Source organism: Diadema antillarum, unplaced genomic scaffold (genome assembly GCF_040938485.1).
Source record: "Diadema antillarum isolate AM-2024a unplaced genomic scaffold, OU_Dant_1.0 seq00000297_RagTag, whole genome shotgun sequence".
In the NCBI taxonomy this organism is placed as follows: domain Eukaryota; kingdom Metazoa; phylum Echinodermata; class Echinoidea; order Diadematoida; family Diadematidae; genus Diadema; species Diadema antillarum.
Window position 1 is genome coordinate 1602401 of NW_027271320.1, and position 26751 is coordinate 1629151.

The window sequence follows — 26751 nt, forward strand, 5'->3', positions numbered from 1 at the left end:
TTTACTTTGTTTTTGGATGTTTCAGTCATTCCAAACCCGATTTCAATCAAATAAACTTTGAATTCCTCTTAAAATGGTATGCTCTGTACTATTTCATAAGTGTTTTCTTGGTATCTCGCAAAAAGTTAAAAGCCCAATTCTCATCTCCACCAATACTGTACCATCCCTTTAAACTCTGTGGATCACAAACAGTGATAATGTAATGACACAGAGAAAAGAAAGATTACACAGGAGTAAGACCATTTGAAAAGAAAATGATAAGAGAGAAAAAGCAGGAAGGAGGCCGTGGAAAAATCACAACATAAAAAGAATAACTAGAATAATATGCCAAAAATGTGGATAAAAAGAGTATGATTATATAGAAAAAGAAACATATGGCATCTATATCAACTGTGTTTACATAATATCTGCAGCGGGTACAGGACAAGCAGATCAAACAGAACATCTCACTCATGTATCATTATCATTATTATTATCATTATTATTATCATTATTATTATCATTATTATTATCATTGCTATTATTATTTCACCAAAAATCTTTGGTGGTTATATCAATTATTGATCTGAGATGTCAAATTAATTCTTGTTTTTCCTCTAAAAAAGACAAAATCGGGTGTTTTAGTATAGGAAGCAACAGAATATGTTCATTTCTTCTTCTGGCATAACTTAATCAAATCTTTCATTACGGTATCATAATGTGGTGCATTTCTGACAATATGTAATCTTATGAATATAATAAAACTTGATATACACTGTACAGTCGTATGAAACACTGAGAGGAGAAGTAAAAAGAAAAAAGTGACAACTGGAAACCATTTAATCAAATGTTTCACCAATACATGCGATACAAAGAATATCACACTTTATACTCAATGTGTGTGTGTGTGTGTGGCTGTAATATAAATTGAGAAAGACTTAAATAATGATGATAATAATAATAATAACAATAATAGTAATAATAATAACAAAAATAATAATACAGGGATAGATAGGCAATACATTTAGAGAGAGAAAAAAACAATCCAGGATGCTTGTAAAGATTAAGACTTATTGTCAACTGAAAATGATTAAGTAAAGACTATGTTTATCCAAAAGACATTACCCCCCCCCCCCCCCCCCCCCCCCCCCTTCAGCATATCATTGCAAGCTAACCACATAATGATGCATTGATGGTCACACTAAAAAACAAACACCTGGCCAAAAGCTTCAGCCTACGCTGCCTATCTAACCTCTCTTGAATTGATAAGTATTGATCATTCCTTGCAGGAAGACCAACAGCATTGCCTTTGATTCTACTCAACAAGATTATATCAACTAACATTGGGCTTCTTTTCTTCTCCTTTTTTCCCACTGCCTCAATATGAGCTGCAATCTAAATGATGTGGGAGACCGAGTAACAAGCAAGGAAAAAAACCCAACAACAACAACAACCAATAAACAGGAAAGATTTGGTGGACGATAATCTTGGTAGGGTTGTTGTTCATCTCTCTCACATAAACAACATTAACCATATTATCTGTTTATAAAAGCTGTTTCTCATTGTTCCAATGTTGCACAATATCTTTTATCACAACACTAACAGGACATTTCTCTAAACATATTTGTGGATCCAGAGAGTGTAGTAAGAAATGCAAAGCATATGGAAGGGGGGGGGGGGGACAATCCAATCTCTGTAGATGAAAACACTCAAAAAATATTTTGTGAAGTATAGGGGATAGATGTATGGAAAATACAGAATGAATTTAACAAATAACATTTCTTCAATGGAAATGCTACATTCCTTTGACCTGTTATCAAGCTTTGTTACTAAAAGCAATTTTATCTTATTCTCCCTGCCTTCTTAAGGAATGAGGTTAAGTACTCATTTACTTTCCAATAAACATATATTTCTTGTTTAAATTTCTTTTTCATTTCCTTAACCACAATGCAGTTGTAATAATTCTCTCATAAGAATTACCATCTGTTTTGAATATTGAAGACAGTTTGCTTACGTCTGTTTTTTTTTCTTCTGCACAGTTGACGAGCATTCAAAACTTTACTATACACTGACATTTATGCAAAAACTGAGTCACTATCAATTAGGGAATATATAGGCCCTCCTGATTGTGATTTTACATTTAGAAGACTAAACAAAAAAAAAATGAAATAAATGAGTCTGCTGCGGTTATGATGTCAGTATATTTTGGGTCCACAATAACTGAATGTAGATAGACATAGCTTCATGTGTACATGATTGAGGCTACACGAATGTCATTCACGTATGTAAAGTCAGACCAGGCGGCCAGCCAGGAGACGAGGTTGATTTTGAAACAAAAGCAGCTCTGCATCCCCCTTTTGCATGTACACAAATAGCCTTGTGCATTCCATGGATCAGTGTTGCTATGGGATGCGTGTAAATTCAGACAGGGCAGCCACGAGATATGGTAGATTTTGAAATAACACCCTCTGGTGTCTATCTGCCCACCCCATTCACATCTCATAGCTCACACTGTCCTAATCCCATTCCTCTTTAAGAACAGCTTACACCCATGGGTGGATTCCTTAAAGAGAATCCCTTGTCCTAACCAATAGCGTGAAATAGCATTCTTAGACACTAACCCTCCTTCTAATTGGATATTGATGCTGACTTTGTTAATCACTTCCTTTCCTCTAACAATAGCAATTGAGGGAAGAACATGATCCTTTTGTCTGAACATTAAAGTATGCTAGGCTTTACTCGCAGACCCAACAGTTTTTTTCTATTTGTTTTCTTCTAATATTGACAAAAAGAAATACATGTACATAAATAGGAAATTAACAAATGTTGCACAGGTACATGTAGGACATATACATTTCATAATTCTTGCCACACTCCAAATACCATGTTTAAACATTTCAAATTTGTATATGGGACAGGCAACTCCCATTGTACTGAAGTCCTCTGGAAAGGCAGTTTTCATTTATTATTTAATACCTAAATTTCATTATAGCCGAATTGCAGAGTATGCAAAGATATGTGGATGATAATTTCAGGCCCTGACTTTTTCCTTCGTTGTTAAGAGAATTTTGATACAATTGTGTCCGTTATACTGGACATGCACTGTACAAGTTTACATTTTCTACAGTCTTTATTCCGAGATTCAACTCATAAACCTTCTTGATGATATCACTAACTTGTACACAGGCTTTACAGGAGAGTATATCAGAGATTTAAAAATCATTTAACAAGCTTGCATATGAAAATGAATACATATTTTTTACCATTTTTACATCTTTACTGTCAAATGGAGATAAACACTTTTCATAGTATCAGATAGCTCACAAATAATGCCTACACTCCTTAATTGTAAATATGATATTTTACTTGCAGAGATTAAGAGCTGGAAAAAGTACCACAAGACTTCTGAAACTGCATTTCATCATTCAGAATGAATGTGTGCTGTCATTTGACCTGTCAGATAAAGCCTTCTAGCCTATCTCCCAGTCACTGATCTGTTTTAATTTCACCTAACCCTCATGACAAGGCTACATTTAAAGAACAAGTTCACCTTCATAAACATAAGGATTGAGAAAATGCAACAATATTAGTAGAACACATCAGTGAAAGTTTAAGGAAAATTGGACAATCGATGCAAAAGTTATGAATTTTTTTAATTTTTGTGTTGGAACCGCTGGATGAGGAGACTACTACAGCTTGTGAGTCATATGCGTACAACAGTATAAAGAAAATGTAAAAGAAAATTCAACATATTTTCACTTTTTTCGCATAAAAGAAGAGCACTTGACTTGCCTCTTTCTAAAGGCAGGGGGAATAATATTACCCATAACATTTGTCGGTAACGAGTCAGGGGAATGTGTACTTTTTTCAAAAGATGGAATTTTGTGAAATTCTCTTTATATTTTCCTTATATTGTTGTACGCATGTGACATCTAAGTTATTCATACACTGCAGTAGTCTTCTCATCCAGCGGGTACTGCACAAAAACTTCAAAAATTCATAACTTTTGAACGGATTGTCTGATTTTCCTCAAACTTTCAATGATGTGTTCTACTAATATTGCTACATTCTCTCAATCCTTATGTTTATGAAGGTGAACTTGTCCTTTAAAGTCAGTCGACAAATTCCTGAGCTTTGCGGTAATTCCTGTGACATACTTACTGAGAAAAAGGCTCATATCATATCCTAGAGCAATCTTTAGATACTACCAGACTTGCGAGGAAAAAAGAAATCTAGTGAAAAAAAGGGGAACAAAGGCTTGTATAAATGCTAGTTACACAGATAGTTGGTAAGGAAAGAGCCAGTAAAACAAAAACAAACAAAAACCACAAAAAAAAACAAGTTAACAAAATATACTTAAAACATAAACCATTAAAGCATATGACACAATCATTAAAGAAGAGAGAAAGACGGACAGAGAGAGAGAGAGAGAGAGAGAGAGGGAGAGATTATTGGCTTTAAATGACACGTTATCACCGGCAGCATTTCTGCCTTTGGCAGATGTGTTTAATGCCTGATAGGAGTATGGGGGGATGAACCTTAACCTACAAACGAACCCACCGTTCCGACTGGCATCAAAGGAGGGCGTTTAGATGTAGAGGGGGAAGTGGAGGTTTAATAGAATGGCTGCTCTTCTTCAGTTATTATCTGTGATGTCAGCATGACATCATCTTGTAGGAAGTGGGGTGGGGGGAGGACTGAGGGAGGGGATATCGTCAAGGTATTCTTTTCCATAGCGCATGGCCTACCTGACAGTGTTTTTCGACATGCAAAATGGTTTGAATACTGGGAAAACGTCATTAAACATTTCTCTCTTGTTTTTGTGTGTAAGGTGCTTGGAAAATACATCTTTAGAGAAACTTATTGAACCAAATAAATATACCCGATGTTTTGGAATTAATTGTATATTGTGCAATATACACCTTGGGTTAGTCTGTACATTTTCTTTTTGTTGGTATATCATTTGTACAGTGGTCTGATTCACTGTTCTGTGCTTGACGATAAATTTAAAATATATATATATATATATATATATATATATATATATATATATATATATATATATATTAAAAATAAAGGTAATCATACTAATTGCGAAACCCAAACAGTAAGACCTATAGGCACTCTATAGAAATCATGCTATTCAGATTATTGATATTATATCTTTAAAAAAAATCAAAGCATAAGGAGAAAAACCTGAAATTTAAGTTTAACTCCCCCCCCCTTAAAAAACAAAACAAAACAAAACAAAACAAAACAAAACAAAACAAAAAACTTGCACAACTTTGGTAAGTGTGCAGAGAGAGCTCTACATACTTAGCCTTGTTCACTTGCCAGGGTAAGCCAATTTTTCGCTCCAGTCCCAACATCGATACTTGGAAAATTGGTGTTACTATCTTTACCTCAGTGATTCGGTACCTTCCAAGAGCCCCTTAAGTGGATTAGCGCTAAAAATATTCCTGCTACTTTCACAGACCGATTTAATGGTTGTCAGCAAAGACAGGACACACAAATTGGGAAATTTCATTATCAAAAATATGGAGAAGAAAACAGAACTAAAGATAGAGACAAAACTGGTTTCAAAGATTTGGGGGAGGGGGTAATGGGGAGGGAGAAAGGAGAACAGCTTCTGGGCTGTCTTATCACCCTCAATCTATCAACTTGGTAACGACAAGAAGATTTGGCATATTTATACATTAAAAGAGTGCAAAAAATGCAAAATTACCAAGAAAACACAGTCACTTTAGAATTTAGGCTTAAAGACATTCTGGCACCATAAAAATGCATATTCGTGATGTATAGGTGCCACAATATCTCTTAATGGAATTAAACAAAACAAAGCAAAAAAACAGAATGGTACACTGATGAGTGGAATGATAAGAATTAATGATGTGACTTTCTTTACCTCGTATAAGGCATTTTCCTCCTTTCTTCCATATAACCTTACATATCCCAAGATAACATACACAATGTGTAGGCAATAAATCATGTTACAATTTTTACACTCTCTTTCCCAATTTTTTTTTCTTACACAACAAGAGCAACATGACAATGATTAGAAAAGAACAGCAATATATACCTGAATGGGAGACGTAATTGATATTTCGGTCACCTCACGCATCATTAATTTTCCTTTTCTCTTCAATTCCTGCATTTTGTAGTCTAAATCAATTACTCTGTGTGCCATGAGAGGTCTGAGTGGCTAGGCTAAACAACCATCCATCATTCCATGTAAATGTCTTTGAAAGCGCAGACAATGGAAAATCAATAAACGTAGCAAAGTCAATTTTCAGATGCAAATGAGTTCCTTAGCCATACCACAATAAGTGTTTCCCTATGGTCATGTATGGATACACGGATGAATGTATACAATTTAATTCTCCCTTTCCACCCCACCCCCATGAAAATGTGAAAGTCTGCTCTTTTAACCCCATCCTAATTCGATTCAAGACTCATCTCATTTGGAGATGGCAAGTGTTCAAATGTTGCTGATGTTTCTAAGGTTATTTCTCAATTTTGCTCAGAAAAGAGCAAAAGAAAAAAATACCCCACAGGCAGGAAAAGATGTCCATTACACATTTCAAGGGACACGGAGACCGGGTATTTCTTCTTTTGCTCCTCCTCACCTATGGAATTCCCTCCCATCTTTTCTCCTGAAATTAACAAACTGCATCACTTCAAAACCTCACTTAAGACTCACATTTTTCACCAGGCATTAAATTGCTAACTTTCTTGGAGGAGTCTGCACCTTTGAATGTTTCTACAACAGATACATATTGCGCTATACAAATACTGTGGATCATCATCATCATCATCATCATGTTCATTATCTTTGTGATCTTTCAAGATTGCTTTCTGATGCTATGAAAGTTGAGGATTATATGTTTTCTAGTAATTCAATAACATTCAGTAGGCCTACATGATTTCAAACAGAAACAGTTCCAGACAAATATGCTTACCACTTTCCTTATGCTACAATGCTAAATAGGAAAAATTCCAGATATAGATCATAGTTGAAAACATGAGAGGGAAATGGGGCATGAAAAAATATTGGATTATTTTGAGAAAAAAAAATCATGGTTGTTACTTAAAAGTCATTATACCTTTCTTAGTGTTTCATCAAAAAATATTAAGTGTTTTTGACACTGTTTTATTTTTCTTTTAAGAATAGTTACAATATTGTTTTTCAACCCCATAACATTGTAAATCAAAGAAGTATTTTTAAAATAACATTTTCAATGTTGGAGAAACATGATATATCACATGACTCTATCATGATTCCAGATTTTATCTCCAAGGATGAAATTTCAGAGACACCGTGATTGTACAGCGATAGCAGTAATGTCATATTACAGATGGGGAATTCCCCCATCACATTCACAATAAAAAAATAAATAAATAAATAAAGTCTCCTGCCTAAAACGCCCCCAATAAAGAATACCCTCTCAGATTATTTGATAAGGAATAGTTCTTGGTTCTCTACAAAATGCAACACCACTATTTAAAATGGCGTGCACCCCAAAAGAAATGGACAAATCTTAAATATATGCAGAAATAGAGGGTTTTCACTTTCAAATACAATTAAACTTTTGCCAGAAGTCTTCATAAGCAACATCATCTTCTGAGTAATCCCACTAAGCCTTCCAATATCTTGGTCTTACAGCAGTACAAAAGACCCCATAATATCCATATTGTCTGAAATTACAAAATGCATATTCATAATATCCTCCAATGTTCATGAAATGTTTTCACTTAGTATCATTTCCAAACATCCAGAAGGAAGAGATGCTTATCTGTAGCTCCTTTTTAAGAACGTCATCAAATATTCTTTTAAAAAGATATGAAGAATGTTGATATGTATATCTTCTTTTTTAATCATCCAAACAAAATGCAAAGACATGAAAACCAACAAAATTAATATCTGGCCTATCAGGTCTTTGAAATAGTGAAATGAGTTATTTCTAGAATGTTGTCATTAACATTCGCGCAATGTCTTCTTATAACATAAAACATAAATACTCCTAATGGCCTTAAAATCAATCTGCTTTATCAACATGAAACAAGATCATCTCTTCTCATGAGCACTGAATGTAAAAAATGCTTACAAAACATTTTCAAGCTTTAGATGAAATAAAGAAGAAGATGAGATATTTAAAGAAGATTACCACCTTGTAAGTGAATAAAAAGAATAAGAAAGGTATGCACACCAAAGACATGATGAAACTATAGACTGCTTGCTTATGACATAGCAGAATATCTCGAGAAATTGTCGTTCCTTTGAAACATGCATCCCCCCAAAGCCTTTTTCATTATTCATCATCTGTATCACCTTACATAGCTTTAGAAATTGCAAACAAACAAAAAAGAGAGAAAGAAATAAATACATCAAAAATGATGGAAAATATGCCTTAGTAATTGCAGAATGCTGGGAAATAAAATGTTTCATCAGGATGCCACTAGGGTTGGTTCTCTTGTGGTAAAAGAGGGGGGTCAAATTAGGGTCATGAGGGGTGAGTAAGACCAAGGAGGTATGTTCTCTCATACCTCCTTGGTAAGACTCATAGAAACAGGGGGCCCAATATCTGGGTTGTCATGTTTCAATGTGCTATGGAAAAGGGGTAATGCAGGTCTGGGTGACATTGTTGTATCCCTAGTGCACTGCCCAAAAGGATGCATGGTGTGAAAATATTACACTCAGGCATATATTTCATCTTGTTGCTCCTATTCACCCTCCTGCCCATCTGCTCCATGAAATAACATATCAACTAGTCATGCCCTGATGTTTAATCAAATATCAAAATATTGACTCCCACTGCCTGTATATATCATAAATCTACTATGTGACCTATGTATTCATACATGAGCACACTTTGCAGCTGATATCATACTTTCCTATTCTATAACTGCCCAAATCCTCGACTACATTGCAAGTACTGTACATTGATATTTCCCAACCATTCTTGATCATATCAATCATATTAGGCAAAGTACCTCGCACTGATTTGGCAACTGCAAAGCAGAAATTCAGAATTTCAGCTGAATATGTGATTAAAATTCCATCAAATCATGCAAAATTTTCAATGGTGAGGTTCAAGTAATCACGAATAATTGAAAGTACAGTGCAATATAAATTGACATAAATTCATGAGTTAGTTTGTTTGTTTTTTAAGGCAAGAACTTGGCAAACTTCACGCAACTGAAAGAATGTCAGAACTTGAACTTGGTGCTTCATTATTTTAACATCAGACATTTTCGTTTTGTTTTCTATTGTACTTCTGTTTCCCAAGATAGGAGATAAAACTCAACAGTTTACCAACAAAAACCATGCATGCTTGTATTTCTTTTTTTCCCCCCATTTTCTCTCTACAGAGCAACATGTTGTTATATTGATTTTTTTTTTGTTATTTTTTATGTTTTGTTTTGTTTTTTTGTGTGTGTTTGCTTGAAATAAGCTCCTCTGATGACGTCTGTCAAACAGAATCTCTAGGTATTACAGTGTATATCAATACAAAATAAGAAGAAAATGTATCCCTCTGTACAGTGCAGTGAAAAGACTTGAGCCTGATAAAATCAGTGAAAAAGAGGGTGTTGCGGAGATTTGCCCAATATTTCCTTTCCCTGCATTCGGGAACTAATTTTCTACTTTGATATATTTTGGTTTCTCTCTCTCTCTCTGCCTGGAGATGACAACAGGGGATCAACCTCGCCCCGGGTGAAATCATCCTCGATGAAAGACGACACGAGTCTAAAATTCCCCACCAAAATCTTGTCTTTCTGACATCCTGTGTAAATCAGGGCATGTAAAAAGTAAAGAAGGGGAATAAACAGAAACACAGACAGAATAAAAGAAAATTATAGCATTCTCCCTAGCATACTGCTGGCCCTTGCATAACTTTATGTGATTCATTATAAAGTCAAATGAATATCAACACGTATGTGACCCTGCATCACAACATGACCAAAAAGTCTCCAGGTATGGATTTTCACTTTTCTCACATAATAAAAGAACATTTGACTTGCCTCTTTCCCAAAGAAGGGGGAATAATATTTCCCTTAACATACATGTACACCAGTAACAAATGAAGAGTATGTTTGCAAAAACCGATAAGTCCATATTTTTAAAATGGAGATATTTGCAATTAAAGGTCAAGAAAAATAAAGAGAATAAATTTTTTGGTTCTTAAGACCATAACTTCCAAAATGTACCTTTCTATGTAGTGACCGATACATCATTTAAAAGATATCATTTTGTACTTTATGACAGAAACCGTACTTCAAAACCTTCAAAAATGGACTTATCGGTTTTTGCAAACGAACTCTTCAAATTGAGGGAATGTGTGCTTATCAACACCCCTAGAAAAGAAAAAAAAAATGAATTCTGTCTACATTTTCTTGATATCATTCTACACATGTGACATTACAAACTGTAGTCATCCAGTCATGGCAACTTTGAAACTTTGATAATTCATAAATTTTGAATGGATTGTCTGATTTTTCTCAAACATTCACTGATGTGTCCTCCTAAATTACTGCATTCACTCAATCGACACGTACATTAAGGTGAACTTACGAATGATAAGAATAACTTCAGTAGCATTATCTTTTGAAAAATTATTAGAAATGAATTAAGAATGAGTTTGCCAAAGGTTTTTTTGTTTTGTTTTTTAGTCATTAAAAAGTTGTCTCTATGACATACCTATACTCACACTATTCGGAAAAAAAAAAAGATGAAAAACAATGTTCAATTAAACTGCCCCCCCCCAAAAAAAAAAAAAAAACAACACAAAAAGCACACACACATACACAATTTCTCATACCTTTTATGATCCCAAACTTTAGAATTCTGTACAAGAATTGCTCTTTTAGAAAAGATAAAACAGTGACTAAGTTGACCAAACTGACCTATTTTGAATTCTCACATGAAATCAGGGTGTTCGACTTTTTGTGATGCACTGTCACATACATCAAGCCAAAAGTATAGGTCACAAAAGTGTATCAATTCACACTACAGGTTGTACCTAGAAGTGTCTTTATGTGACACAGTCCAATGATGTCTTAAAGTTTGAACATCATGTCAAACCCAGTTCTAGTACTGGACAGGTTTATAGACTTGCCATAAAAGTGGTATCCATGTTCACTTCTGAGAGATGGCTTTTTAAAGAATCCAAAGTGATATGCTATTTAACAAATCAGTGTATAGCACATTGATACACTGTACATGTATCAGTCCATTTACTTGGCAAAAGTTGTTAAAGGGACTGTACAGTACTGGTTGAGGTAGGGATTCATATTTTGAACATTCCTAAGTGAGATAATGAAAAGCCTCTTATGAAATATGAAAGAGCATGTAATTTTAGGAAGGATTCAACGTTTATTTGATGAAAATTGGTTTTCAAATGGCTGAGATATCCAAAAAAGTGCTAATAATAAAAGGCGACATGCCCCAACTTTATTAGGATCTCTTTGTTTCACCTTGTTTTTGGATATCTCAGCCATTTCAAAACCAATTTTCATCGAATAAACTTTTGATACCCCTTAGATCTGCATGCTCTTTGACATCTTATAGAGTGGTTTCTGAATATCTCGCAAAATGTTAAAAGCTAAATCGACACCTCGACCAGAACTGTACACACCCTTTAAAGTAAAAAATATTCTGTGGAAAAATCTTTTGATTCAAAGTTTTGTTGCATAAAATTGATATCTCTCTTGAAAAGTTTCTGGTTGAACTGCTCCGAATGAAACCGAAAAATTGAGAATTCATGTAAGAGTGTCAGTGATCAAGCACATACATGCATAGCATTCAGTGTTGCAGTTATCAATTATTTCCTTTACAAGAAATAAATGAATACTTTTAAGTCCTGTTGCCCAGCTTAAATAGAAACTGCTACCTCTGCCATTGTCACCGCTACATTTTTAATCAAGCATTATTGATCCACCCACATCAACATTTTATGACCTTCTAAATCATGTGTGGTACCATAAAGATACCTCACAATGACCAGTGATGCACACTTCCTGTTTGTTATATTACCTGAACCTGATCCTGCTCTCTTGCTGCCTATGTCACCTGTGTATGAGCATGAGTTAAAGGTATTAGCCCACATTTGTAAACCTGCAGCAATTGGTCTCATAGTTAGCATGGAGTTTGGGTATGATTGCAGTAACACCTGTGCAAAATTTAGTTCCAATTAGTCCATTACTTTCATAAAAATAAATGAAAATGCACTGTATGCATGCGTATGACGCTCGCTAGCTCCGGTCCACATACGTACAACATGCATGCGATACATGTGTAAGTTACATGTACATAGCTAGCCCGCGCTCGTAATTCGATTTTTGGTCGGGTTGACCCGGTTTGAAAATTGATTTTAAAATGATGATTTTCTCTCTTTTATCGAATGGTATTGACAAAGAGCAAAAGGTGAGGTATGTTACTGTTATAACTTGTACTTGAAGTCATATTGGACCTATTTTATGCAGTTTTGATTTTCGTGGGTTTGCAAATGTGGGCTAATACCTTTAAGGTCCGAATGACAATTGCTCATTATCATCACCATGACTTCATGTTTGTTTGTTTTTGTTTTTGTTTGTTTGTTATTGTTAATCATAAAGGCTGCTTCCAGTCTTGAAAGAAAACACCACAAATTTGGGGCTTATTTTTGATATTTTTTTCAGTCTCCTGATTGTTTCTACTGCAGAAAAAATGATGGAAAGATGAAAGTAAACTTTGCATAAATATTTCTTCCAGGCTCAACTGTGATTCATCAATTGCTTAGTGTGTTGTCTCTACCAGAAATCTTTCCTTGGCATCTGTGGGGAATTATATTGAATGAAGTTCTCCAAAATTTAACCCGGACAAATGAAAATGGAAAATTGAAATATGAACTTTGATAAACACATCATATTTTTAGCTTTTTCACCTTAATGTCATTGGCAAAAAGAAAGGAAGAAAAAAATAAAACCAGGACAGATAACTTTGATGAAAGCAAAAAAAAAAAAAAAAAAAATATATATATATATATATTCCAAAAGTAAGCTAAATACATCCACATCCACAACCAGGCAAGCTTGTTGGGGGGCAAAATCATTTATCACTGTTTACAACAACAAGAGTTGATGTTGTTTGTGTCACTGTACAGCAGCCCCCACAGAAGCCACTTTCAAAGGCGAGTTCCTCTGTCTTTCTATTCACCTCTCCTGTTTACAGGGGCGGATCCAGAAATTCCATGAAAGAGAGGCACCATTACAAAATTACAAGGTGCACAATTGCCCCCCTCCCTATTTTCTATTTCTTATGTTTTTAACAAAAAATAGAGAGGGGGCGCACGCCCACTGCGCCCCCCTGTGGATCCGCCACTGTGTTTACCAACTCCCATTTACCGTCAGGTGATGTCGGTGGATTGAATGAGTGTGTGCGAACGTGTTCATGTCGTCCGGACGATTCAGGCACATGTGGTACAAAAGAACCCGAATGATCAAGATAAACAATTTGGAACGGGCCAATGCACGAACGGTTGTTTCCTTTCACGATAAGTGGTGGTATCCAAAACCAATGAGAGTAGTGATAGCTTTCGGGAGAGTTTCGTATATTTGCTCTGGAAGGTGAATAAATATATGCACTGTGCTATTGCTACACAGTGCTTGTCGATTGGAATCAAAGCGCCTCTCACTGTAGAAGAACAAGTGTTTGCCGTGTCAGTAGCACACCTTTTAAAAACTTGGACACTTGCATTCAAAAGTTAAGCAATTTGCTGAGGAATGAGGAGTTAAGTGAAAGGCTTATTTTCTTCTCTTGTATTAATTATCATTTTTCATCATGTAAATTAAGTTTTCTATACATATGTCATATCAAATCCAATCAAAATCACATTATTTATACAGAATTGGAAACAATTTGAAACAATTTGAAAAGTGGCCAAAAAAAAAGAGAATGGGCAAAATCATACACATAACAACTTTTAACCTACGGAGACAAAAGGGTATCATCATGTAAAAGCTATTTTTATTGAACAATGCTAGATAGACCCCTTTATATTAACATAGAGGCTGCAGAGTATAAATGATGATGATTACTATTGACGCCCACAAAATCACTTAGCATAGGCATGTATCTAAACTTTGCAAATCCAATTCTTAGAAGTTTGATATCACATATCTAGCCCTACTGGGAAGTCCTGTGTATATGGAGTGACATGGAAGGAGTTAAAGTTATAAATCTTCCACCATGATTCAGAGTGACGATGTGGTAGGGAGGTAAAGAGTCACTGTGGATTAAACTTGCGACCTTTGTGGTAAAGCTCAATCAGTTATCGTCCCATGATCAGACTGTAACCTTCCCCCATATATTGTAGTTAATATCAATCCCTTATCATAGAATACTTTAAAAGAGGCCCACTGAGTAATGACTATGGATGCATGCAATATTTACTATGAATAATGTGCACTACAGTACTAGAAGTACAGAGTAGTTTGTTAGTATTTCATGCATTTATTATTCCGCTGAGGATGAGTCCCGAGTATACTCGGGCAGGTGTCTATGGGAAATGCATACTGTAGCAAATTCAGCCCATCCTCGACAGGTTAAAAGATAGAGAACAAGCTGAATCTGCTGTAACCACATATTTCCCATAGACACCTGCCAGAGCATAGCCGGTCATTAATCTTCAACAGGTTGACAAGTTTCCATGAAATATCTGGTCTATATTAAATTATATATCATGTTAGATGGCAATGAATGCGATACCAGGGAATATTCCATGAGTTAGGGCCAGTATTGCACGAATCAAACACAAGTGCAATATTCCCTGATATTCCATGAAAAAAAAAATCAGTATAATCATTCTTATGAAAATAATAATTATCTATCAAAGTCATAAACCTGTAAAAACAACCATAATTCCACTAGATTTTTGAGTTGGCTCTGTAATTGAAAAAGGGAAGTGACTTGCACTTCTGTAGCAAGATGTGTGAATGTGCACTTGTGAATTGTAAGAAGAGTTTGCAAACTTCGTACTGGAGCAAGCATTTACCCAATCAGCAAGCGATCATGGAACAGACAGGACAAAATATGGTGTATTATTGCACAACCACTAACAACTGTATCCTATGGGGAATCTATACAATGGCCTATGCATTTCACTGAATACACTTTCATAAATTGCACATTGAAATCAAGCAGATGAAAATGCATGTCTCCAATGTGCTGCTTAAACGCCTTATACAGATTATAATTGAAAATTGTGCCAAACCATACACACTTTTTTTAAATACAAAACATATCTTGTGATTGAATGTAATCTATAAGCTCTTTCCTGATTAATTCTGTTGTGATGCATACTATACCGGTAGTCATGATAAACATCTCTGATTAATTTCGGGCCGCTACCAACTGACTACAGTCCTGCTGTCCCCATTGTTTTGATGAAATTGTTTTCAATTAACTCGAGCAGTGGGTCGTCTGCTAATGTCATCGCAACAATCTACCATGTTGTCGCCGACTGTTTCATCGCTGGGGGGAAATCCCATGAACCAAAGAAGGATGAGCCTAATTAAAGCTCGTAATCATTCAAGGCCTTGTCCAAACAAAATCACCTGGCTACAAATACATCAGGTGTGTGTGTGTGTGTTCAGATGGAGGAAAGTGCATATTAATAGAAGGGTTGAACAAAGACTATTTGTTTTGTTTGTTTGTTTTTTTAAAGACTGAAATGTAGGGATGGAGCATCAGTATGAGACAGTAAAGTCATTCACTACAACATGTTCAATCTCCCACGGTCTTTGCATAGGACTCAAAAGGTTTGTATAGCCACTGGGTTAGAATGAAAATGCATCAAAGCACTCTACAAAATAGGTATGGTAAATAAAATCTATCCATTAGATAGCATAGTAACAGAAACTGGGAAGTAGACAATCAGAAAGTGAACCACAGAAACAACATTTGACAAAAGACAAATACAGTCAAAAATTGAGAAGACAGTGAGAATGGACGATGAACTAAGTTGTGTATATTCATTCTAAGACTCTTTGAATCCCCTTGCTTGCTATCTAGTTTCTTGAGGTGATAATCCTTTCTTAGTTTTCGAACAGGGTTTCTTTTATGTTTTCCCACAACCTACAAGTAAGAAATAAATAAATTTAAACAAAAAGCTTGCATCGAAAGGGAGGGGCCATCACACATTTTATATAAATATATTCTCTGGTAAAGGGCAATATACCTCATTGGCAGACTACGTCTACATCGTACAATTTTCAATAGGTATCTATCTTACTCTACAACATAACATAACACTGATGCAATTCTGCAATGTTATTCTCGAAATATAGAAATACCTAGGCCCTACATATAATATCAAATTCTACAAAGTATTCATATATTATGTGCTACAACCTATTTATATATATATGGTCAGTTTCACGGTAAAGGGTGTAACTTTCAATTTTTAGCCTTTTTGCCCACCCTGAACACATAGATTTACAAATCTCAAAGATTTTTTCCCATGTGAGTCACCTTATGACTAGCCACCTTGGGTAGCATAATCAGGTCCAGGTATTGATGCGTTTTGTTTTGACAGTCACATATGTACCCTAAAAGTGACTATTTTGTTGCATTGAAATTTATATAACATTTTTGAAATGTTAATAATTTTCTACAGCAACTGCAGAGATCTAATTTTTTATGTTAAAAGCATAGTTGTATGGTCAATTGAAATGACCAAATTAGTTTGGTTTGCATCTGGCCCTTTATTTTAGAATACTATGACTTCAAATTTGAGGTTCCGGAGGCTTCATTTTCCGTTAACAATTGTTTACAAACTTTGATGGACAGTAATGATCAGTGGGTGTGTTTTGGTTACTTTCTTTTATGCTGAAAATAGTAAGGTACATCTAAACTTTAGACTTACATCAAAGTTTACTTGATTCTAGGGCTATTTGAAATTTTGTGATAATTTGATTCCATCAAGTGAAATTTCCGTTAGCAGTTTTGAAGCCTCCGAAACAAAGTGTTTAGTCAAATAATATGAATATAGATAAGAGAAGCGACCTAATCTATATGTCAAAATGTAGGATATGGGGCCCTAACCTAATAGACCTAAAATAGTTAAGATCCGACAAACACTCTGAAAATAGGAGACAATACAAATTTTCCGTTAACACGTGAAGCCTCCGAGACGCATTGAAGCCTCCGAAACAGCAAAAACATGTAATTTGACATTTCTGATAAATTCTTTGATGTCTGCCCCAAATTATGCCATGAAATCATCAACAGACATGGACAGACAACAAAAATGATAAAAACATTATGATACTGCAATAATTTTTTGAGCCAATACACTTTATAGAGAAAAAGTGGTTTCGGAGGCTTCAAACGGATGTTAACACTGCATTTTTGTGATTTTCTCTGGACAAAATCAAATTAGATTTATTGTTCACCCACCCAATGATTGCTTATGACATATCTAAAGATATTTAATCACATTCAGTTTTCTGGCTGCTTTATTTACTCACCAATATAGATTTACTATACGATTTACCTATTTTTCTTCAACAGTGCAGACGTGTCACACATAACTCACCTTTTCATTCAGCAATAAAATATGAGCAGATGAGAATGTTGCCCCACAAATATGTTTAACAGTGTATATCAACCAAAAAAGACACAATTTATCCATCACTTTCTACATAACATACATGATTTTCATGAAAACATAAGGCATACCAAATTAATTTTCCAGATGTTTCGGAGGCTTCATTTTATGTTAACAGCATGTAAATGGAATGTTTTGATTACAATTGTGTAATTCTAAGTCTATCAAATAACTGTTTGGACTGAATGAGATGTAATGATTCCTCAAGCAAGGTGTAGATAGTTGTTTAAATGTATGAAAAACATTTATTTTGTCGGTTTCCTTTTGAAACAATAGAACAGGCTAGATATTGTGAGTAATGAAAGTGACTTCCAGCTTGCGTGCATGCCCATTGCACATCATGCAACAGTAGCGCAACAAAGCAAGTAGTTGTGGATACATCAATGTTCTTAAGTTGGATAACTCATTTTTACTCTTGAGAGAAGTTGAAGTGTTGTGACCATATTTGTATCACTCTTTTGACTGGTTACACTTTGATGATGAAGACCAAACAATTACTTGATTATTTAGTGTTAAATACACTTTTTTTTAAAAGAACTGAACACTATTTCTGTCCTGAAGATTCAAGGACTTTAATAGATGGTTATTCAAGAGGGAAGCATGCACTTAACTAAGAAATATATTACTTTTGAATTTAAGGTTGTATCTTTTTAATGCATGATCAAGAGCAAATGGTGGAAAATATTTTTTGGATTTTTACACTTTCGACTCACTATCATCTGAGTGTAATAGTTTCAAAACACAATCTTTTACATGTCCATTCATAACCCATTGACAAATCCATTCCATTGTTTACTCACATGGCATTTGTTTTTGCCACACTAAAATCTTGACTTTTTCAGCTTTCCATTTCTTAACAAGTTCTTTGGCTTTCATTTCCAATACTTATTTGGAGGAAAAGTAATTAATCAATAAATTTGTGAGTGGATTTGAAAATAGCTAACGTCTTGCAGATTATCATTTCTGTGGTGTGACTTGGATCACAGAGTACTGCTTTGGAATTTTGACATTTGATTACTTCATTCAGACAGGTTTTAATGTCAGTCTGTACATGTATATCAGATCTAATGCATGCTAGGTGCAACACAATCTTGATACCATACCCTATTTTCCATACTTTATCATGCTGGCATGAACCACTTGACTATTTTTGATTAAACAAAATGTAACTTGTGTTACAAAACATCTCTTTGCATACACGTGTGAGACTCTATGACATGTTTGCGGATGTAGTTCTCAGTGCAGTAAATGGACAGTAATGGTTGGGATAGGATTGCTTATAATGACATATAGACCTCTACTTATAAATAGCCTGTTGTCATGGGGTACATGTCCATGTAGTTCACATGGGTGGGTGACTGGAGAAGTTATGTTCATGAAGAACAATATTGAAATGATTGAAATCTTTATAATCTGTTTAGTCCTGGCTTTTCTGGAAAAAAGTCACAAGCCCCTAACTATTTTGAAATTCAAAGGGTTAAAACTGTAGTCTGTGGGTTTATGTACTATTTAAAACAAACTTGTGGGTTTCTAACAAACTTAAATATTTCAACACATTTGCTGCTTTTTAATTTTTTGCTAAAAAGGTTGTCATTTTTAGAAACAGTATAAGTTCTGTTAGCAATTTCTCAATGTGTACCTTCAAAAACAGGCCTCCTAGCTGTCACAGGAGTCACACAAATTGGAATTTTATAAAAATAACTATGAAAAAAGAAGCCTTTGAAGAATTGATAAATCAAAAATTAAATTATATGAAACAGGGGTGACTTGTATACCACATAAAAAGAAAGTAAAATTCTAACTATCATATATTATAGGGAACTATACATTTGATCAACATTTTTTTTTAAATTCAAATTCATACACAGTCATGGGTAGGGTATGTACATTTATCTTTTCAACAGGCGATTCAAAAAGATGAATGGGATCTTGACCATTTCAATTTCTATTGAGCTCCATGATAATATCACCAATATATTGATTATTCCAACTCCATTTTGATGATGACAGTTTGATGATGACCCTTACATGAAATGGCTGATCAGTGTTTAAGAGTGCTGTTCTATGACCATGATCACTGCATTTGATAGCTATAGTAGGGGATATCAGGCATGGTCCATATGCAAAAGAATGTTTATAAGCCTTTTTTCCCCTTTCTATATTTTACAATGCTATGTTGTAATCTAACCGTCATGCCGTCACATAGTCTATTTTCTATCCCTTTCTCATCAACAGTTGAAATTGATTTCACATAAAAACAATTATGAATGATGGGTGGTTTATGTCAATATACTAGTACATCCCACAAACTGCACTTATAAAGCATGCAAGCATAATCTTTGCATTAAGTCTAGCTACAATTTTAACTCATTGAAAGTAATTCTTACTGCATTATGATGAAAAGTTTGACAAAACACATGCATACAGCTGTACGTGTGTAGCCTAATCATGTTCTGCATTGCCAATGCAAATACAGTGTATGTATACAACTGAGCATAAAGATTTAAAATATTTTTCTTTGTCTCTTATTATATGTTGGAAAGTCTTTTTTCTGCATACAAGTAAATACTATTTTACATGTTACAACATTGTTAGTTGTGTATTTGGAAACAATCAGCTGCATTAATGTACTTCATATCACCTTAAAATGGACCATTTTTGCATGTTAACAGTTATGATGAAGCCTCCGAAACATGCATTGCTGCTAACTTTAAGTCGCAAAAAAGAAAAAGAAAAAAGAAGATGTTCCTAATCAGTGTACCTTTGTTGCTACTGTTGCAGTTCCCTTTAGAATCATATTGCCTCATGTAATGTCATAAATTTGAACTTAGCATTGGTCAAAGTGTACACAGTTTGTTATTCACTTTTGTGGAAGCCAATTTCCTTATATTAATAAGTATGAAGGATAAACATTATGCACTGCCATAGAATGTACATCTGTATACTGTTATTCACATTTTATTGATGCCCTGTCGTTATTCTAGCATGTAGTGATAGTTGCTTACTGTAGTTTTATTATTTTAAGTGAATACAAGACTAGAACTTTGTGTTAGCAGTTTTGAAGCCTCCGAAACACACTAGATTGTTAACTGAAGCCTCCGAAACTCACAAGTCTGAAAATTCCAACTTTGTCAAAAATAATCGAATTTCTTTGGGATTTTGGTTGATAAATGTTTGTTACCAAGAGATAATTTAGGGCTATGTTTAGAGTGGCTCTTGCTTCTAGAACATTCTTTTAACTTAAAAATAGTTTGTCAGGTACCATTTTTACCCTGGAATTTGAAGTTCACATCCAAATAATTGCAAGAGCGAATATCTGTTGGGGGAAAAGTGTTTTGATATTTCAAATACATGTTCACAGCAAATGAAAAGTTGCATTACATCCACCATTTATCTTCATTTGGTTGCTGTGGGTGACCAAAACATTCTTGTTGTTTTTACCTAAATTTATCTAAAATTCCATAATAGTCACTTCATTTTTCATATTTAGCCAAAGAATTAAGCTCTGAAATGACAAAATATTGAAAATATAGACATTCCTATGTGAAATAAAGGCAAAGATAAAAATGGAAACACAACTTTAATTTTTGACCCTTGCCACATCAAAGTTACACCCTTTACTGTGAAACTGACCATATTCAATCATCGATTCATCTGGAGTGTACATTAATCAGAGATTTCTACAAGCATGGTTCTGTTTATCTTTTTTATTCCCCACAAAATCTAAAGATGGTCTGAAATTCTGTTTGCTATCAATTCTGTAGTTATTATGTGATGCTAACCTTTCTGGTTGGAACTTTTACACTTTAAAATATCTGAAAGAAATCAAACCAAGCTGACTCAATTCTTACAGCACTAAATACTAATTGCACTCTCTTTAACTGCAGCATGAAGTCTCATGCTTCAACCTTCTACTATCTTATTGCAACCAACAAAGGCAATAGTTATTTTCCCATATACGGGCTAGGATAGAGAAATAGAAATTGAGAAGTAGTAGGGGTAAATCCGTTCAAACATTTAGTGACATACAGAAGAGGATCAGTAGATGAGTTAAAGAGTGTTTGTCATTATACATGGATGCTTTGTGACAAATTAGGTGTAAACATCTTACTGTTACATACATAATGCATGTACTACATGGTTCCAGTGTGGGAAACCGTAATCGATAACATAATGGATTGCATGTCGACTGTCCCACATAAACACTACAGAAATCTTTTCAATTCGCACAGACTAGAGACAGTAGAAATGGCCTTCAATTGAATGAGCTTCATGACAATAAACAATAACAAAGTGTCTTGGGTACTCACCTTCGAGGCTGCCGAAAAACTCAATGCGTCTCGTCGTCCATTTCAAAAGGGGCTCGCCGAAAATCTGCGGGTTATTCCAGCTAGGAGTGTTGTCCTCTGTCCAATGCAGAAAGTCATGAATTGAAGTATCTCCCGGTATCAATCCTCAGAAAGTTTAGTGTGAATTCACCACTATGAGATTTGACTGGGAGTGAGTTCACATGGAATGTCGCTTCGCGTAAAAGTTAAAATCCTCCAGTCCCTTCTGCTGGTCCCTGTCTGACTCGCAATTAATCTTTCTCGGTGGCTTGCCTGCGTTGATTGTACACTCGACATCTGAGCCAGGCTCGCTGAATAGCAGGGCTCAGATGTTAGCCAGCGAGTCACAGAGGGGCTTTGCCGGCTCAGCAAAGCCAATGCGCTGCTGCATTCATCACGTTAAAGCGGTGGCGTCGTGTGCGCACAGGCGGCTGTAATCTTTGTCACTAGGAACGCTACTTCCTTGCCGATGGTGCTTGTGTGTGTGTCTATAGCATGCCTCGCTCTCACTCACGCATAAAGAGCCAGACACACACACACACTGCTGATTCACAATTACACAAACAGTGGCACATGAAACCACAAGCTAGGTACGCTCTCTCCACTTAACAAAGACGCAATAAGCCCTGAAAATCCGGGCCTGTTCAGCCCTGCGCTTTTCAGCGTGAGCAGCGATTTTCACGGACCAGTGAGTGGCTTTGTTCACACCTGTCCCCCGCTCAGAGAGAGAGAGAACCTCTCTTCATTTTGAACTCACTGATGAAAGTGACAGTTTGGTTGTCATACAAGCAAACATACATCTTTCAATTTGACAAATACTACGAACTACCACGTAAGCATGCCCTAAGATATTGAAGATATATATGCCACTTTTGCTTGCTATCACTTCATCCACCTCACAAAATGATTTAAAATCAAAAGGAAGGAAATGGCTGGTTTGAACACATTTCAAGCTCATCATTAAGCTGTCACATCTGTAGAGATTCATCAATAATCCTTCAATAATAAGACAATTAGAGTACTTGTCACATAGGCCTACTATCTCAGTGTTCCCATTATTTAGTGCATGTACTATATTGTCGCTGGGGTGACAAGACCTTGTATCTGATATTTTGGTGAAAATGACTTTTTTAGATTAATGGTCAAATAATGGGTTAAGTGATGTCCTGTCCAAATCCCAACTGTCTTACTCCGAAAATGAAGCCACACCGGCATGAAAAGGAAAGGCTTTCCCATTCGCTCTAGTGCTTTGGCCTCCATGTTTTTTGGCTCTCCTGAACATTTGATATTTTGTAGATACGAGGTCTTGTCGCCCCAGTGACGAATTATGTTCTTTAAGTATTACAAATAAAACTACTACTGCTAGTACTAATTATAATGATTATAACAATAATGATGATAATACATACATGCATAGAATTTCTATAGCATCATTTTCTAATTTGATGAAATGCTAAAGGCACTTTTTACCAAAACAGAATGATTTAATGGACCATAAAAGAAAGAATATAGGCCTACTGTCTTCAGAATGCAAAGTTAAACAAGTAGGATTCTTGCCAAAAAAAGAACAAAACTAATTCATTCAAAATTACATCAAAATTACAGAACCATGGTGAAGACATATCATAAAACTTTTGAAAGTCCTTTTAAAAGAATGTTCCAATTAACCAGTAGTAATCTGCATCTTTGTTAAAAACAAAATATCAAAGACAACTGTTTGAAAGACATTCCTACCTATATGCATAAACCCAAATACAAATAGCATGCTGATATAGAACAGGGAGTCTGTCAAGCATTCTGGTAGCATGCTAAAATTTGTCTAGAAAAAAAAAAACGGGGGGGGGGGGGGAGGGAGGGGAATAGAAGAAAATTCAGCAGCCTCCACTTTTCATTGCAAGAACTCATCATAATATATGTATGTAATCTTTGAAATCACACACTCACCTGATATGTAAATGCATTCATGCAGACATATACATGTACACTGTCAGAGATATTATGATACAATAACAGCTCTGACACACACTTCTTTTCTAGCACTTACAGTTAAAGGGATCGTATAGTTTTGGTTGAGACTTAACTTCAGGTTTTTATCATTTTTAGGTGAGATAGTGAGAAACCTCTTATGAAATATGAAAGAGCATGTATTGTAATTCCATGAGGATTTCAACATTTATTTGATGAAAATTGATTTTGGAATGGCTGAGATATCCAAAACAAAGCGATCCTAATAAAGTGTGGGACCCACATTTTATTACGATCGTTTTGTTTTACTTTGTTTCTGGATGTTTCAGCTATTCCAAACCTGATTTTCATCAAATAAACTTTGAATTCCTCTTAAAATGGTACATGCTCAGTACTATTTTATAAGTGTTTTCTTGGTATCTCGCAAAAAAGTTACAGCCCAGTTTTCATCTCCACCAATACTGTACCATCCCTTTAAACTATTGTGGTTTCCAAAAGCAGATAATAAAAAGAAATTGAATGTACTGACTGTGCACATGACTATTACATTTAAGCCATTCCCTACGGGAACCTGGTAGCCTGTGTATCAAGTCTATGGGGATTTCAGAATTCAGTATGGAACGGGTTTATAAGACATGATAACATTCATAATGAAAATATTAGCAAAGCTTAAATATTTTCACAGTAATAGAGATCTATCAATATTATTATCACTAAAATGAAATAAAAACTTAGTTGCAAGGCTATGTTATTTTTTTCTCTCATGAGATTTAAACTGACATTTTCATTATCATATCTGTACTGAGAGTGTTAATATCATCATCACAACTATATAATCACGCTTAGTTTGATAACCAAAGCATGATATCCACATTTCCCATAGACCCACTCTCTCAAGTATGGATTGATAGGGTAATAGGGTTCTTCACGCAAATACAAAAAAAAATGTATTTATACACCACACATACACACACACACACACACACACACACACACACAAACACAAAACAGAACTAAACAAAGCAAAACAGAAACATTACGAAACTTGTAGAGTGTGTGAACACACCCAGGCAGTCACACCCAAAAAAGAGCCCACTGGATGAGTTGTAATTGAATTGAGTCTTTATTCTTTTGTACTCCCAGGGTTCATTCATGCGTCAAAGGCTCCCCATCTCCTTTCAGCCTAGCACCCCTACGAGGACAGTTGACACGAAGCCCCCCTCTCAACTTTGAATTGTTCCCCCCTTTCTTTCTTCCCCCTCCTCACTCCCCAACCACCCCCCCCCCCCTTCTGTGAATCAAGAATTGATGGCAGTGACGGAGGAGGATGGAATTCTTTGCATTCAGTGGCACTCAGCCGTATCCGATGCTGTGTATGGTTGCATTCATCATAAGCCTCGATTTCAGATCTTTCGCTTCGGGGGGAGAGGGGCAAGATTTCCTTTGGCTATTCGCAGAAATCATCGACATGGTTGAGCATGACTGTGCTATCCTCATTTAGTGGGTCTTTAAAATCATTAACGTCACCTTAAGATTGATCTTTTGAATCATTAACATCGCCTTGAGATTGTCCATGTGGGGGTAAAGATTTGTTGGCATGTGTGGAGAAGTTTCATGACTTCCAAATGCCCCTACAGTCTGGATGCTTCTTGTAATGATTATAAACAATGTCATCATCTCATTGGCCTGCATCCCTGGAGTTATCCTTGGTATTTCTAAAGTAGCAGATACTCCACAAATACTGTAAAAAAAACCTCCGCTAGTGAAGTGGAATAGGAAAATGATTCCCTCAAAGAAACAGAGGTGACTTGACAAGACAATTTAAAAAGGGCACAAATGGTAAGGAGATGAGTTATGGAATTTTTAAATGTCTATCAATGGAATAAACAAATTAGCATATCAATATATATTCATACATAATATAACATTCTAGATTCATAAAACTATTATAGTTCAATCTTATCTTGCACATTGGCAAAGCAAGCTGTCAGGCAACTAACTTAACTTGTTAGTAGGCAGTTCCATCAGCATTTACCAATCCATCCAAACTTGATCTAGTAGTAAACTTATACAAGCCCCCTCAGGTGTAGCAACATACAGTATACAAATTGTATATTGACCTATAAAATAGGAAGGCTATAGTGGCAGTAAACGGATTAGTTAATCTCTAATCATAGGTAATTAGTCATCCAAACATCTAGGCTAATCTGCATTGAAATCACCCTACACACTGTTAACAATCAATTCACAAAGAACAGTACGGATTAAAACTGGACTTGACACTAAAGCAAGATTACAAACCCAATGTTCCTTTGTTACCAGGGAATAAACTGTGCATTCACATGTGTGTATGGGGAGGGGGGGGGGGGGTGGGGAGGGTCCAATTAACACACTATGATGACCTTGTGAAATGACAGTGCCTATCCAACTGACAGAAGAAGCCATAGAACTGTGACACCTCTAGACATCCCACTCATCCCCCTTTCCCTAGCCCAGGCAGACAACTCTATGGTAATGCAAGCCAAAGGGGAAGCCCCATGTGAAATTAGTTTTGATATAAGCAGCAAAATGAGTGAAACAGGATAATGAAAGTCTGCAGGAGCAAATTTTGATGAAGAGTATATGATTTCTTGCAGTAATGATCAATCAAGCAGAAGTTGTAGCTTCTGTGATGTAGTAGGCCTATGTGAGCTCACTTTCTATTTGCCCTGACCATGAAACTTCCATAGAATCTCTTAGTCTTTTTTTTTTGTTCCTTTTTTTTTTTTGGGGGGGGGGGGGGGTAGGTATTGATTCATGAATACTCAATATATATATATAAACATTCAATGCAT

The 26751-nt window shown here is 35.4% G+C and overlaps 1 protein-coding gene across 2 annotated transcripts in view; it reads right to left on the bottom strand.

Annotated features, from left to right (window-relative positions):
* The window catches only part of LOC139730202 (rho family-interacting cell polarization regulator 2-like), a 158711-nt gene that overhangs the window by 115750 nt on the left and 16210 nt on the right, over positions 1–26751 (bottom strand). The gene's annotated exons all lie outside the window — the stretch shown is intronic.